Source organism: Gopherus flavomarginatus, chromosome 22, assembly GCF_025201925.1.
Source record: "Gopherus flavomarginatus isolate rGopFla2 chromosome 22, rGopFla2.mat.asm, whole genome shotgun sequence".
Classification (NCBI taxonomy): Eukaryota; Metazoa; Chordata; order Testudines; family Testudinidae; genus Gopherus; species Gopherus flavomarginatus.
Window position 1 is genome coordinate 12,446,179 of NC_066638.1, and position 16,854 is coordinate 12,463,032.

The window sequence follows — 16,854 nt, forward strand, 5'->3', positions numbered from 1 at the left end:
GCAGGAGGCAAAGGAGAGGTCCAGGAAGTCTGAATGTGCATCAGTGTGCTAGGCCTGTTTCCCATTAAACAACAGACTAGGGCCCTGGTGCATAGGCATCTATCTTCTTGCAATGCATCCCTGTAAATGAAAATAGTCCTGGCCCAGTGATGGGTTGGTGCCGGGTCTGTCAGTCACTCTAGACTGATTGCCACCTGCCACCTCTTGGTGCTGCTTGACCAATACTCTTCCCCTGCTCAGTGTCCCTGTTTGATACCCTATGTCCCAGAGCAGTCAGCAGCTCGAGAGTCCTGTGCATCCACTGCGTGTCTCTGACAACTGCCGTTTTTCAAAGCCAGATGATCCTGCATGTGTCCTGGGGTCTACTGAGAACAGGAGAGAGCGTTACAAGGGGTTGGCCATTCAGTCCCATGGCAAGAGACCTAACATTGCTGTGTGGCTTTCTTTGGAAAATCTAAACCCAGTACTGGACATCTCCATAGACGACGGGGCTGTGCCGGGCTGTCACTCTGCTCACCGTCAATGCAGAAAGGGCAGCTCTAGGGCCTGACTCTGATCTCAGATACCCCAGTGTAAATCAGGAGTAACTCCAGAGAGCACTGCCAGGGTAAAACTGGGACACGCTAGATTAGAATCAGGCTCCCATCCTGAAAAATCGCAGCCAACAGATCTGCCCCTGTAACTTCTGAGTCCCATGTGTAGATTTTACTGCCAGAAAATGAATATTTCCTACTTTTCACCTCTGTTACCGCATCAGAGCCAGATCTGTTGTGGGAGAACGAACTGGCTTCTCTCCTGGTTTGTGCATCAGCAACAGAATTGCAAACTACACTTCAGCTGTAGAGTATTCCTGGTGGTGTGTGAACAAGAAGAACCCAGCTCAGATCAGATCCCAGGGAGAGTTTGAGGTGCTGGAAGGAAAAAAAACCCACTAACAATCATTAACTGTAAACTGAGCAGATTTGACCTGGAGTTATTGAGACAACAACATGAAAAGCTCTGACTGGGGCCCTGTGTGTCAGTCATGGGATGCATCTCTTGCTGCAGAACTATGCTTCATAAGCTCAGCTTCCAGTAGAGAAAATCGTTGCTAGTTCTCACAGTTACAAACAAAAATCTTACAATTGTAGCCCAAGTGTAACCAATGCAGGGATATCTACCAGAGTGTGCAACCAGCCTGAAGCAATAGCTTTGAGAGGTGTGAACCATTTGCCTCAGTGTGATGTTAACTCTGAAAACTAATGAGGGTCCAAATATCAACATTACTATTTAACGCCTGCTCATTTTAGCAGAAACATCCAGCTAATGGGCTGATCCCACCATTTCCAAGTGCCTTTTGTCTCCATTCTTTAATTCATCCGAAGCTGGGACAGAATTTCTACCAGAATGATGCAGAATCAGGGGGCCTTGCTGCAGAACTGAGGTCCAGCCACCTGCAGAGGCTGGGACCGTGCCTACGCTGCCATCCATGGCTGTATTTCAGAGCAGAGCTTCCTTTCAAATAACGCTCCGGGCAGTTGCTAAATGCCGCCCTTCACTTATAGGCTTCAAAGGATTATCCCTGACTTGGCCACTGAAATGCCCAGGGTGTAAAACATCACCTCTTTTCCCCCATCCCGGAACAGCTGCAGCAGCATCGCTCTCATCACAGCCGCTCCTGGAGCTTTGGCCTCCTGTTTTTTGTGTTGGGATTCAAACTGTAGTTTACGGTGTTGCTGTCTGTCCAACAGCCGGGCTGGGGCTTTTCCATGCTGTAAGCTCCCCTGCACCCGCCTCTTTGGTGCAGTTCTGCTGGGTTGGTGGCTGTTCTTCCTCTTGGCTGCCTGGCTTCAGAGTGTAAAACTAAAATGATGGCTGCACTTTACCTGATAACAATAAATGTCTCTTTATTTTGTACATAACCCCACCCACCTGGACTCCTCTGTGGATGAATGGTCCCTGGAGGGCCACTGGCTGCATAGTGGGAGGGGGGATATGTCAAAGCAGGGAGTTGAAAGGACCTCCCTGCTGAACAGGGGCAAGTTTCAGCTGTATGACCAATCACCAGCCACTTTCAAACCCAAGGATCTCTGCCATTGGTGGGTGCTGGAGGGCTCAAAGCCCCAGGTCTTTGCCATTGGTCCGTGCTGGAGTCCTCAAAGCCCCAGGATCTCTGCCATTGGTCCGTGCTGGAGTCCTCTAAACAAATTAATTCCTCCCCCCCAGGGAAATGCTGTCAGTAAGTCATGTCCATCCAACATCTCACTGACTCTAAATAAGAGGCAGGGAGACCCAGGCTGCCTGGCTGAGTGAACCGGCCCCTGGATCTGGGGGTCAGGAGACAGTTCTGGTCCCAGCTCTATGGCTCACTGGGGCATGTGACTTTGGGCAAATCACTTTGTCTCCCTGAGCTCTAGTCCTGCCGTGGCAAGGACAAGGCCTGGCATGATCCCAGCTGCTGCTGATAGTACAGTGCATGTGCAGAGAGGTGCCAGCCTGTGCCCCCACTGCCCAAGGCCAAGGCCATGCTTGGGCCATGCTAGCATCCCATCCTGCAAGTGTGCGTGAGCCAGGATTCAGATGGGTGCCAGCCCTGCGGTACACACGGAAGCAGCCATTTGCCAGACATGCTTCCTGCAGTGTTTAATACTCAGGTAAAAATAAACCTGGGAGCAGATGTGGCCAGAAGTCAGTGTGATTGTGGGGAGCTTTATGGAGGCTTAGTAGCTTACGGATGGTATTCACTATCTCACCGTATTATCCAAGGCAGTTCTCCCCCCCACCCTGCTCTCTTTTAATATTTACAGGAACCATTTCCCAGAGGTCATGAGGGTGAATCTCGCATGATGCCAGCTGGGACAGAGGAAAGGTCCTTTCCTGTCCTATAAGCTTTGATCTTCCCCCATCTCTTCTTGGAGGAGACTCTGAGGCTACAGCCTCCTTGGAGACAGGGCAAATAAGCTGGCTGCTGGGACAAATCCCACCCCCCGATTTATTGTGTATAACCAGGCCTGATTTCCTTCTCGCTCCGGCTGGTTTTACACCATCCCCTTCCATCAATCCCCAGGGGTCCGCTCCTCATTCACGCCAGCCTAAGGGAGAGCAGAATTGTATCGTTCTCTGTCAAGGTGGGGCACACTGACTCCAGACACTCTCAAACTTCAGGGGTGTTTAGAACTGGCTCTGACACAGTGGCTGGCCCTGTGAATCACTCATTGCTGAGTGGTGGGAGGGGGACCCCTTCGCAATCCATGTCCCACCAGACCCTATCTAATGCCAGCCTCACAATCCCACACTGCACTGCCACCTCTATCCCATCCCCAGGCTGTCCGTTCCTAGGGCAGCGTCGTCAGAGAGAGGGAGAAAAGTGGGGAGGGGCGATCAGGAGCTGCTGCTTCTGGCACAATCCCACCCATTCCCCTGCTCCCCACCCCTGGGTACCAGAGAAGTCACACAACAATCTGGCATTTTCTTGTAGTGATTCCCAAAGCACTTTGGAAGCAGGAATTTCTTCACCCACCCTGGCATGCCACCTCTTTGGGGCTGGACTGTAGCAGGTGTTCAGTCATGCAGCGCAGCTCGCACACTAGCACAGGGCAGGAAGGAGAGGTGCAAGGTGTGTGTGTGGGGGGCGAGGATAGAGGGAAGCAGATCAGATCACCCCCACTGAAATCTGGCCAGGACGCTGGGCTAACATTTGTGGGAAGTGCCCAGGGATCTTTAATGACCATGAGTAGTTGCAGCCTGTGGCATCCCCGAGCTAGAGTCGAGGAGCAATAAGCTAGGATGCCTCAGGCTCCTGGCTGCCGGCGACATGGGGGCAGTTGAGGAGCTTGTCTCTGTCCTCAGTGGCAATGGGGCACCGCATGCAGACACCAGCCGGGGGGGACCAAGACATGAAACGACAGGGAAATTGCCACCGTCTGCTTCTTGTGATTGGGAGCTCCAGGAAACAAGCCCCTCACCCCAGCAAGGGGAAGACAGGTGAGGAGGATGGGGGAGGAAGACAGGAATGGAAAGGGGGATGGCACACTGGGAAAGGGATGAGTGTGGCCTGCTTTGAGTTTAGAGCCTCTAAGAACCCCCCCTGGAGTCACTCCCCATAATGTCCATTAGTTTTCATTCTCTGTGGTGTGCAGTCAGTGGCCACTAGGTGGCAGCAGACACCTCACTAACTGGGACTCCGCTTCTCCTGGTGCCTGGGGGGCTTTCCTGGGCTAGCTGCAGAGGGGGCTGGGATGGGGACACACTGTTCCCTTGGGTCGCTGTCACCTGGGAAGCCTTCCCACTTCTAAAGGCGCCTCCGATTGCAAATGAGATGCCCCCTTTGAATGCGCTGCAGCCTGGGGCCTGCGGCAGGACCCGTGCGAGGGCCTGGACTGGTCATCTCCCCACTCACTGTGGGTGCTGAGAGCCCCTGGGTGAGGTGCCAGCTCTGCAAAGGCTCTGGCTCACGAGAGCCTTTCCATGCTGAACGGCCCCATTTCGCTGAGACGCAATGAGGGGCCAGGCACGTGTGTTTCCCACGCTGCCATCAGCAGCTTTGTGCATGGTCACCAAACACGTGCTGTGTCCTTTTTAGTGAGCCCCGGGCTGTTGGAGTGTGCCAGACTGGCACCCGGCCAGCCCCTATTTGCCCTCAGGGCAGCACCAAAGCAAGAGTTCACCACACGGCCCTGCTGATGTGTCCCAGCCCTGGGCCACGGGCACAGCTAAATCTCTGGACTAGAGCTGGTCAGAATGTTTCTGACGAACTGTATTTGTGCCAGAATACAGGGCCGACGAGAGGGGGGAAGCTGGTACAAATTACCGGGTCCCGGCAGTCCGGAAGAGGGCTCAGGATCTGGCTTCCTCGGCTTTCCCGGCCCTGTTTAGCTGCTCCGCCCTTGCTGGGGGGCCCGAAAAATGTTTTTCACCGGGGCCCAAACCCGCTTTCGGCGACCCTGCTGGAATATTACTGGTATGTATTGGCATGGCTGTACTGCCCAGGAGCCGCAGCTGTTTCACTGAAGGTGGAATGTTTTGCGGAGACGTCCGGTTTTGACTGCGTTTGTGGTGGGACGGTTTCTGTGGCCAAGGCAGCCTGTCTGGTCACTTCTGACCAGAGGGAGAGAATTCAAACACCTCCTTTTGGAGACCAAACCGGCCGATTCAACACAATTCCATTGCACAGAAAGTTTTGGGCTTGTTCTAATCTCAAACCCTCAAAAGCCTTCGCGAAATGGAATTGTCCTTCTCCAGCCAGTCCCGTTCCATCCGCAGCGAGACCGTGTGCATCTCTGCTGGCAGTCAAGCTTCCCAGCGGGATCAAACCCGAGTGTTCCCGGCCATGCTCTGAGCCCCGGGGAGGTTCTGGTGAGCTGGCGAGGGGTTAAATAGTCCGGGGTAGCTCCGGTGTCAGCTTCTCTAACAGCAGTAATGGAGATGACTTTACTCTGGAGCCAAGTGGGATTGTTCGATTGATGCGCGCTCGCAGGGTGACGCTGCCGTCTGCTGGGCAGCCCAGCACGTGGGCTTGTCTACACAGGGGTGTTACTCTGGAGCAAGGCAGGCTGTGAACTTCAAAGGCTAGTGCTATTCCGGAATACGAGTGTCCACCTTGGGGGACTGTTCTGGTCAATGTCTCCATGTAGAAAAGCCCCCAGTTTTACCATGGCGTATTGAGCTGCTCAGCTGTCTGGCTTGGGCTTGAGTGGAACGTGCATATGGGACGTGTTCTTGGGGTCAACAGTGAACTGAGAGCTGCCGCCCTCACTTACCTCGGGGACTTTATCGCTTTAGCCCAAACCACGTCCTGACTGCGTGTGTGGGGTGATATCCTGGGTGTGTCGCCAGGCCCTGGCTGGGGATAAGAGAGCTGATGGAGTGGGTAGGTATTCTCCACTGCGCTCTTCTCCCCGCAGAGCAGGTCCCTTATCAGCCTGCCACACCGGTCCCCTAGGACAGTATCACTTTCAGTTGCAGCTGAAAACAGGCTCTGGGCTCTTTCCTTTGTCCTCCACCGGGGTGCTTGGGGGATGGTGCTGTGCAACCATTAGCAAAGGCTCCTGCAGCTGCCCTCAAGGAAACCTGCCCTTGGCTCTGTCAGCCTGGCCAAAGGTGGGTGGGGCTGAGTGTTTGCATCCCCCACAGAGGAGGGGGAGAGAGAGCCAGACTCCGCTGGCTCCTAACCCTTTAATAATAGCAACAAATGCTGCATATCACATACATAGAGCTCTGCATGCTCAAAGTACTAACTAGCAACTCTCCTGGCCCTTGGGATGTAGGGAAATATACGCAGGTCACAGACAAGGCACCCACAATGATGCTATCGTAAGCACTGCTGTACAATGCTGGCTATTCTCTCTATGCACCCTCTGAGCTCTGCTGGATGGAATCTGAACTGCTCAATGGTGTGCCATAGACCCTACACTGCAGGTAGCTCGTGGAGAATCTCTGTTAGCTCCAGGTGTAGCTGTGTTGCCGTTGTGAAGTCCCAAGGAGCTGTGGTGTGCAGCACATTGACAGCTGTGGCGCCCTTGCTGGCGATGATTAGTCATTTGAAAAGAGAACAAGGCCTCCCTCAACAGAAATACATGGTGAAATGAGGACAGAGCCGGAGACAGTCATTTCCCTGGCGGTGTCTGAGCCTGCAGCTGGAGATGCTCATCTGGCTGGAATGTGGTGTCATCAGTGACACTGGGAAGACATTTTAGGGTCCCAGCGGCAGAGACTAAACTGGCTCTTATTTTAGTCATTGTAACGGAAGATAATCTGACATTTCTACAGTGCTTTTCCGCCCATATGGCTTTACAAGCTGGGGAGGTCAGAATCACTGCACCTAGCCCCTGAAATGCAGCCACCTCTGGAGTAGAGCGCAGACATTTAGGCCAGGAAACGAATACTGAATTCAGTTAAAACTGTCAGGGGGATTTCAGAGAGACAATGCAATTGCCCGGTTAGAATTTGGCCAGGACACCATGGCTAGTGTCCCAACAGTTGTGAAAAATACCATGGGCTCCTTAGCGACCACAGGTGGTCAGGACCTCTGGTTGTCCAGCAGCACAGCACAGCGCCCCCTTCTGGTGGTCTCAGTTCTGCCCTGACTCAGAGTGAAGCACTACCTATGGAATCACCAAAGCCACTTCCTGACGACTCCTTGGTTTTCTTTATTTAGGTGGACTGTATGGGCCAAAGGTGTTAGCATAACCCACCATTATCCACCAGTGTTCAACCTGCTTAGCACCACGGCAAACACACCACTAAAAACCCTTCTAGCCTTTTATTAGAAGGACAAACACTCACGGGTTTGAAATGTAAAGTGGAACGTTTCCTTTCCCTTTAGCTGGAGAGAGTTTTAGAAGGAAAAGCCCCTTGTTCGAGGGTCTGAGATGGTATCAAAGATGGTAACAACTGGCCTTTTGGGGAGAAGAGAAGAAGGTAGTTGAGGTGGCTGGATCAGTTGTTTCTGCTGCTGTTATTCATCTGATCCTGTTTCATCCCACGTGGCAATGTCATCTGGGTGCCTCTCTCTGGCCCTCTCTGGTCAGGGCTTCTCTCAGGATTAGATTGAAAAAGGCCTGGGGTCCAGTGGCAGATTAGCCACTGGGCCAGTGGGGCCCATGCGCAGAGGCCCTGAACAACTGGGAGGCCTTGGAAAAATGGGCACCCCGGTGCTCCTGCTGGGGAGCAAGGGAAGCCCCCGCACCCCGGCCTCACTCCCCGGCAGGACTGCTGGGTGGGGAGGGGAAGCCCCGCGCCCCAATCTCAGTCCCAGCAGGCAGAAGGGGTGGGGAGGGGACCCCACTTGCTCAGGCCCAGGGCCCCACAAAATCCTAATCTGCCTCTGCTTGGGTCCCAGAGGATTGTGGTGTACCAGCCATGATGATGCAGCTTGCTCCAATAACCAATTTCCCCCCAAAAGTCTCTTTCTTTAAGGACCCCAAAAGGGAGCGATGGGTAGACTAGCCCATCCCCTGATTATTTTGTCTACCAATTAAGCCTAGTTTCTGACACACTAATTTGAGTTCACTGATGTCTGGTCCCACACTGTTTTGTTCACCAGACACAACCTGAACACAGTCCTTGAGTTATATCAGTCGGCCTTTTTGTTTGGACTGATTCAGTCATTCTGTCTCCCTTTCGTACCCTTTCCCATCAACACGGGTTGTTACAGGTTATTGTGATGCCTTGTGAACTTTCACTCACTTCCTACCGCGAAACTCACAATTAGGGTAACTTTGTAGGCTCAGTTATCACAAGACCACCCAGCCAGGTAGTGACCTGCCCTGCCTCTACTTGGTTGTAATCTCCTCCCTGCTTCCCTGTTGCTGCACTGCAAACTGGATTGCGTCACTGTCCGTCTCTTTATTCCAGAATCGCTGGTGAACAATTACCCAGTTTAGTTATTCGGTTCCGAGGCAAGTGGGACTCTGAGCTTCTCAGTGATTCAGGAGACCCCTGTGCCCAACTTCCACCGGGGATCTTTAGAGCCAGATTGTGGCCCAATAAACAAATGTTATTGTGGTGTGGGGACAGGTAAAGCCTTTCGCTTCCAGGTGGTATTTACGGAGAGAGAGAAAGAAAGATGTGAGGCTAAATTAAGTGTGGTTTGTAAAATGCTTTAAGACCCTTGAATGAAAAGGGCTGTAGACAAGACATTATTAGTGTTTCCTGCCTTTTAGAGCAATAGCAACATGCTCTAGCTGTGTTCTTATCTACTCCTCTTTCTAGCTGGCATCTGCAGGGTTTAATACTCCTCCCCGGGTGTCAGCCTTGCATCCAGCAGGATAGCTGCGCTCTGTCAGCACTGCCTTGCAGCTTGCAGGAGGGATGAGCCAGCCTTTTTGTGGTTTATTGCCTGTGGCTGGAGGCAGCTGCCCATTTTTCAAACGCTGCAGCCCACAGAGGGTTAATTGCTCTGCCAGGCTGGCCAGGTGCCCCTGCTCTAATGAGTTTGATTCCCCAAGTGGCTGCTTTGGGGCTGAGCAGCAGCAGCAGGAGCCCGCTGGGCTCCTCCAGCCAGACAGTCCCCCATCAACATTCAGGCAGCATCGCAGAGGCCAAAGGGACAAGCCTATCTCTCCTGTTCCCTTCCAGATGCTCCATTTGCTGAGACACCCAGGGTGATGAGGGGTCATTTGCTGTGAGAGCTGACAGTAGCATCTGGGCATGAGAGCTCTGGGACTCTTCCAGCAAAGAGCTCTCCCCGCTGAGCATTTCCACTCCATGTGCCGTTCCCTGTATGACACCTGCCAAGGCGTCCCCCTTATTTGCCGCATGGCCTGCTTGGGAGGACACCTCTGGGAGTGAGCACTCATGGCAGCAAATGGGGATGAGCTGGGAATCGATTTCCTTCAAACGTTGCAGGGGAATGAAGTGTGTATCAAAGTGAGACACCGATAGTACAGGCAGGTGCTGGGAAAGCATTCTCAGTCCTGATCTCTGCAGCCCCCCAAATCCCAAACTCCCTACACAGCTCTGCCAGGGCCCCTCAATCCTGAGCCAGTCCCGGGTTCCCCCTGCGCAGCACAGCCGCTGCATCTCACTCCTAGCTGGCAAGCCCCCAGGCTATTCCACTGTCGGAAACTCTCCTGGATAGACTGCTAGCCCCATAATGGTTCTCACTGGCAAATACAATGCGTACTCATCTCTAGGACTCAGGCCAAGTCTCTCTTGCCCCATCCTATTCTCCAGGCCGCATGCCAAGTCATGATGCAGCTTTTCTCTCAGCCAACCAGACTAGCCTGGCTTGTCGGATGCAAAGGGAGTAGCTCTGATGCAGGCACCTGCCCCTTTCCCTCTAAATCCCTCTGTTCTTGCTAGACTGGGTAAGCAGGTATGAAACAGAGGCAGCATCAAGGCACCGCGTCACTCATGGCAAAGCAGGTAAGAGAGCAGGGAGGTGGTTTCTGCAGCTGAGCGTGCCTCCGGGGGCAGAAACATCCTCACAGGGGGGTTTTCCACCTGTCGCCTGCTCCCAGGAACAGGAGCAAAAGGGGCGTCAGAGTATGTGTTGTGAGCAGCGGATCCTCTTCACGGCAGGATCCAGACTCGCAGGGACTGATTCTTGTCTCCATTACACTGGCGCAAATCCAAAGTAACTCCATTGACTTGGGTGGAGTTACTCTGCATTAGCACTGGTGTCCACACTTAGGCCCGGGTTCGGTCCTGGTGCCAAGCAGATGCAGCTCCATTGAGTTGAACAGGAGTTGCACCTGATTACACCCGGGTGAAATTTGGGCCCCAGTATTTCAGTAGATTTCCTTGTGGATGCTGGACAAAATTAGCCCGAGATTTGCTCCTGTGTTTTCTCTCTCTGTCTGTCCTCTTTCACCCACGTGCTGCTCCAGCTAGGACTCCAGGCAAACAGCTGCTTCTGCAGAGCAGACACATACTCTTGGCCAATTAATCTTCCTCTGGTGATGAGAGGACTCCCTGCTGCCTGCCATGTCCAGGGAGCCCCTCTTCTGTGTGGGCAGCCCGCATGCCTCTAGCAAGCTTCCCACACCTTGGGAAGGCCATGACACGTGCCCACATGACACAAGTGGGCCATGACATGTGCCCAGGCATCAGTGGGATTACGCCATCTGCCCCACAGTGCTGAGTGCTTCTGAAAATGTTCTATAATTAACAAGGGCTCCTAAAACTGGTACAGGGGCTGGTGCCAAAAATCTCACCAGGGTCCTCCTGTCACACTGACAACATCTGCTGTATTGATTGCAGATCTCTCTGCCAACTGCCCTCCTCCCCCATGATCTTCGCCCCTTCCCCCTCTGCTGGAAGCCAAAGGGGGCTCAGCAGCTCTCCAGAACTCGAGCATTGCCCCCACCCACAGCTCAGCTGCCGTTCTGCTCGCACCAGTGCCAGTGTCAAGATCCAGACTCTGGGACGGAGCTGACAGGCCCCACCCACTGGGTAGCAAACAGATCGCCGCCCTCCTGGTGGTTTTATACATCACATGACCTCCTCGCCAGCCAGTCGGAGTTCAGGATTGGCCATCGTGCTTAAGCATTTTGCTCAGCATCACCTGGTGAATTTCGTACAATGAAGGGGAGTCCTGACTGGCTGCTGAGGGGATCATGCTCCCCCGGCCAATTAGCATGAAAAATAGCGGTGAGAATATTGACTCTTAAAATGACAGCAAGAAAGCCTGAGCACAAAGCTACTGATTAGCATGAGAGCTCCTCTTTGCTACGTGGGTCTCTGGCCCACATGGCTCACGAGATGACCTGGATTCCTTAGCATTACCACTAGTGACAGTCATTCATTTGTCCAATCAAACAGGATGTGCTGTTTTCCAGTGCTATGGAGCTTTGGCTTTATTTTACACTAGTGCACAGGACTCCGTATTTTACCCATCTATACAAATTTTCATGACACTTTTGCAGTGAAAGATACCACCCACAAAAAAATACTTTCTCCTGCTCTAGCACCTTTCAGCTAGGCACCTCTGAGTGCTTTACATGGTAATGGCATACTGGCACCTCTCTCCGAGTGCTTCCTTCTTGTCCCGCATCTCAGCTTGCTTTCTTTCTTAATTTTTTTAAAAGTCTCTAGCTTATATGTTTGCAAAGAAAATGTCAAAAATATGACCCAGATGTGAGTGAGGCAGAGAGATTTGCTTGAGTTTGCAGAGGACATGTGAATTGTCGCATTCATCTCAGTGAGGTGCTAACTCTGATGTGCAGTGATGATCATGGAAATGCCTGTTTGTTAACTAGGTTCCTCACATAACAAAGGAGAGGGTGAGTCCCAGATCTGCATTGCTTTCTGGGAGCAATTTCTCATTCTGATGCCACAAGCTGGGTGGCGTTTGGGAGATGCCACCACTTATTTTTTTATCTCCCATCAAGAAGGACCCTGTCCTGAGAAGCCAGTCAGAGCCCTGGGGAATAGTGAGGCCCCACTAAGGGGAAGCCAGGCTCAAGGCACCCTGTGGAGTTCAGAGAGCTGCATAAGCACATTGTAAACAGCCACACAATCTACTTTGAGCAGCCTCTCATTCCAGCGACTCACATGAGCTGAGCTTATTTTGTGGGAGGAGTCTGGACAAGTACCACCTTCTGCCCCTCCCCCCGTTCAGCCCCTGCTTAACAAACATTAGTTAACCTCACAGCCACCATAAGGAAGGAAATACTGTAAGGCACTGGCTAGTGTGTGCACCACTGCCCTCTAATTGACCAAAGTGGAACTGCTCAGCCATGTGTCATGGACCCTATTTGGGTAACAGCTAGTGGAGATTCTCATCTAATAGGCCTGAGCTGTTGAAGCAAGAAAGTCTGAGTTCTGACCCTCCTGTGGCTGTGCAGTTCCTCATGGACATGGCCTAGCAGAATGCCAGCTGTGACATCCTCGGTGACTGTGGATTTGTCAGCGTATCACCCCCATTTTACACACAGGGAAGCCAAGGCACGGAGAGGGAAAGGGATCTCCTAATTCCCAGAGAATCAGTAGCAGAGCCTGGAACAGAGCCCAGGGGCCTGGCTTTACTCATTGCTTATGGTCCAATGAAAGCGCCTTTGCTCAGAGGCTTCCACTCAAAACTACCGAGTGGCTGAGGAAGGAGAACAAAAGGTTTTATGCGGGGTCAGCTCAATTGGGCCAAACGCTGTTGGGCTGCCACTCGCTAGCTCGCCCCCCTGTTTGGGTTTGTTTTGTTTTCAGCAGCCCTTTCCCTGCTTCGTCAGCAGAGCCATTCACTGAGCGGCCGGGCCTCAGCTGGTTGGAAAGTTCATGCACAAAGCTGATAAGTCCAGAGGCTGCTGCAGCAAGCACTGGGCCAGCTTCACTTGAACAATGCTGGGCCCGTGGGCACAGGCAGGACTCTCCACACTGCAGGAAGGGCCACTAGGACACATCATTTGCCATGATCACCCTAAGTGCCAAAGAGGGATGAATCCTATTAGGGCATCTGCTGGGCAGGCCAGGAGAGTTGTCTCTAGTGCAGTTATTGGTCACTAGTTTTAAATGGGCCGAACAATGGGATTTCACCACTTCCCCTGGGAGGTTATTCCACCTTCTCTTTCATCTGAGGCTCTCCCAGCATTTCTAATGGTCATTTGCCTTTCTACAGCACCTTCTATGGAAGGTCTCAAAGGGCTTTACAAAGAGGACTGAATTACACCTCACAGCCTCCTCTCTGTGACATAGATAACGATATTTATCTCCCTCTTGCAGGCAGGGAAACGGGCCTGAGAACTGAAGTGACTTGCCGGTGGTGACGCAGCCAGTGAGTGGCTGAGTTAGGAAAAGCACTCGGGAGGCCTCACTCCCTGGGGAAAGTTTCTCTGAAGAAAATCTAGGTCGCTGCACAACAACTTGGGAAACTGAAATTCTGTAGAATGAAAATTAATCAGTTTCCAGGGGGAAAAATAGGATTTGATTCCAGTGGTCAAGATTTTGAGCCCGCAGTTAGGCTCTTAAATACATACAGAGAAGCAAGCTGCTTTTCAAATGTGCTGAGTGCCCGCAGTGTCCGACAAAGCCGGTGGAGTTACAAAACCAGCAGTGATGAAAGGACAGTAAGGCCCTGAGTAAGCAAATAAAGCAGCTGTTCTGCACCCGGCAGCAACTTACACACAACCGCCCTTATCCCTTAGAACGTGTCTGACTGAGAGAGGATTGCAATAGTAAATGAGTAGGAGCAACCATAACTGCTCTGCTCCTGCTCTCGCTTACCCCAGAGATTCTATGGTGCCCTGTTTCAGGCCAAAATGAGAGCAAAGCAGGTGTGCACCCCCTCTTCCCAGCTATAACTGACCACAGATTTACACTGGTGTAACTCTACTGACTTCAGTGGCATCCTTCCTGCTTTACACCAGCTCAGTTTTCCTTAGAAGGAGAAATCAGTGATGCAGAGTCAGTTTATTTCCTTGGTGTGTAAAGTATTGTTTATTGACACTATCTACATCAGTCTTGGAACAAAGGGGGCTCCAAACAGCATGCATGCCATCACCCCCCTTTCAGAAATCTCAGCCTGTATGCCAATGCCGGATTCCCAGGAAGCCACTGTGCCCCAAGAATTGGCTGCGGTTACAATGATTAAAACTGAGAGATAACTCTTGCTGTTTGCAGCAGCTCCCTGCAAAGATGAGCTCCACAAAACCAACAGAAATCAAAGGCGCAGGAACTAGGAGCGCAGGGGGGAGTGGGGGTGCTGTAGCACCCCCAGGTTTTACGCAGCGCCAGCATCAGGCCTCCATTCCCCAGCACAGGGCTCAGGTCCCAGCCACTGGCCCCGTGCCCCACTCCCTGGCCATTGACCCTGTGCCTGGGGCCCTACTCTTGGTCCTGCACCTGGGGCTCTGCTCTTGGGGCAATGGCCCAACTCCCTGGGCCTGTGACTTGGGCCCTGCACTCCCGACGCTCTGCTCCCGGGGTCCTGGCCACTGGCCCTGTGGCCAGAGCTCTACTACTGGCCCCACATGCAGGGTCCTGGCTGTGGGCACGCCCCCAGCCTTTGCCCCCTTGCCCCTGTCCGGGTCCCCCCTCCTGGAGACACAGCACTGCTCCCAGCCACAGCTGGGGGGTGCAAACAGGGATAAGGGGGCTGGCTTTCAGCACCCCCACTATTAAAAGGGTTCCAGCATCACTGACAGAAATACAGCATTTCTTAGAAGACTGCACACTGCTCGCATGCTAGGAAAAATAACTAGCAGGACTGTGTTACAGTCTAATGAGTGTGATCTGCCCAGTGAGGGGGTGTGATAGCAGATGCAGCAAGAAACATTGACCTGAGGGTGCGAGGTAAAGGAGGTGTGTGTATGTGTAGTGGGGGAGCTAATTTATTTGCCCTTTAACTGCTCTCCTGTTAGTTACTACCATGGGAGTTGCACTCCTTCGCATCATTTCTTCCTTTGGCCTGCTCTGTCCATGGTATCTGGATAGATGTTGACTGATTCTTCCTTATGGCAAGGACGCTGTGTCCACATAGCTGCAACCATCATGCAAGATAACTTAATAAGTGACTGCAGCAGGCAGTATCTGGCTCTTGCGAGGCCAGACCTCATTTGGTGAGGCCATTAGACTTACCCTTGGTTGAATTCAAGAAGGGGGCTGTGGGCCTTTAAGTTTCACCTGGGCTGTTGGAGATGAGCAACATGGGGCTTGATTTAAACTCCCTTCTGAAGAAAGACACATCTAAGGTCCTGTCCACACACAAAGGGGAGCACATAAGGGCTTGTCCACACAGGAAAATGATTTCAAGCCTTAAGAAACAGTTAAAAAGTGGCACCTGCTGTGCTGTTTTCTTTTGTGGCTGGTTGGTGTGCACAGGGGCAAGTCATGCTTGAACTGGAGTTGAAGTTTGGCATTTCCATCCTGTGAGAAACGCCAACACTGGTTTTCTTCCCAGGTCAGGAGGAGAAGCTGAAACCCTGAAGGCTTTCGCGCGACGAAACGTTCCAAGCCATTTCCATTCAGAAATGTGGAAGGGTTTTGTTTCAACATTTTTCATCACAATGGGATGTCTCACGTGCATGGTGAAGTTATTAACATTGTAACCAATCCATGGGCACTTAGGATAGTTGTTCCTACGCTGCATGTGAAATTTAATGCAACAACAGCAGGGATAGAACCAGGGGGCAGACTAGGAGGAAAAAAAATAAGCATGGGATTTTGTCCTGGACTCCACCCACAATTCAGGCCCCAGCCACTCGTGACATCAAAATCAGCCTCCTTTTCAAGACCTCCAGTGAAGCTTTTCACAATACTCCTGTGAAATGCTTACGGTGCTACACACAGTTGGTTGTGAAGAGCTTCATAATATGATGGTCTCTCTTCTTTCTTGAATGCATTGGCCAACAGTAAAATTGTTAACAATGCTGGCATTTAAATGGTCATCACTGGACTTCAGAGACAGCTCCCTCTTGAAATGAATAGAAGCAGGTCACTCTTCTCTTACGGCTGTAAGGTTCTCAAACTGGGGGTTGGGACCCCTCAGGAGGTCACAAGGTTATTACATGGGGGGTCGCGGGCTGTCAACCTCCACCCCAAACCTTGCTTTGCATCCAGCATTTGTAATGGTGTTAAATATATAAAAAAGTGTTTTTAATTTATAGGGGGGGTCGCACTCAGAGGCTTGCTACGTGAAAGGAGTCACCAGTACACAAGTTTGAGAATCTCTGTGTTAAACTGTCTTCAGACTCACGCAGATCTCACTGTTCAGTTTACACTTGTTTCACACAGCATACACTGCTGTAAGGCTGTCATAACAGAGTGGTGAATCGGGCTGTATAGATGTAAATGAAAGTTTAGCTCAGGGTTTCTCAAACAGGGGTCGCTGCTTCTGTAGGGAAAGCCCCTGGCGGGCTGGGCCGGTGTGTTTACCTACCGGCCGATCGCGGCTCCCACTGGCCGTGGATCGCTGCTCCGGGCCAATGGGAGCTGCTGGAAGTGGTGCGGGCCGAGGGACTTACTGGCCGCTGCTTAGCCCGGAGCAGAGGTCCGTGGTCAGGAGGAGCCGCGATCGGCCGGACCTGCAGACAAGGCAGGTAAACACACTGGCCCAGCCTGCCAGGGGCTTTCCCTACAGAAGTGGCGACCCCTGTTTGAGAAACCCTGGTTTAGATTCTGAAGCACAAGAGGCACAGTCAGCAGAAGAAAGGGCAGTCCAACCTCAGAGCAGGACTCAGATATTTCCACTCCAAAAGCACAGGCCCAGCATTCCACTTGAGCTAGCAAAAAAATCTGTTATCTGTTAACAGTTTAGGGTCATAGTTTAGAGGAGATCAGCTGCCATTTAGGCACAAAAATAAGTGGACGGATTTTTCCAGAGAGATCAGCATGCGGGTAGCTATTGGGAGCTGAGGTGTTTGAAAATCTGGGCCCAATTATGAGTGCTGAGAATTTAACAATCTAGCCCTGAGCTCTTCTGAAAAAGCCAACACTTAGAAA

The 16,854-nt window shown here is 52.1% G+C and overlaps 1 long non-coding RNA gene across 1 annotated transcript; it reads left to right on the forward strand.

Moving 5' to 3' along the window:
* The first annotated feature begins 9,705 nt into the window (after nucleotides 1–9,705).
* LOC127039215 (uncharacterized) lies at nucleotides 9,706–16,016 on the forward strand. Its single transcript, XR_007770921.1, has 2 exons — nucleotides 9,706–9,846; nucleotides 13,138–16,016. It is a non-coding gene; the product is annotated as an uncharacterized LOC127039215 (long non-coding RNA).
* Nucleotides 16,017–16,854: the final 838 nt, after the last annotated feature.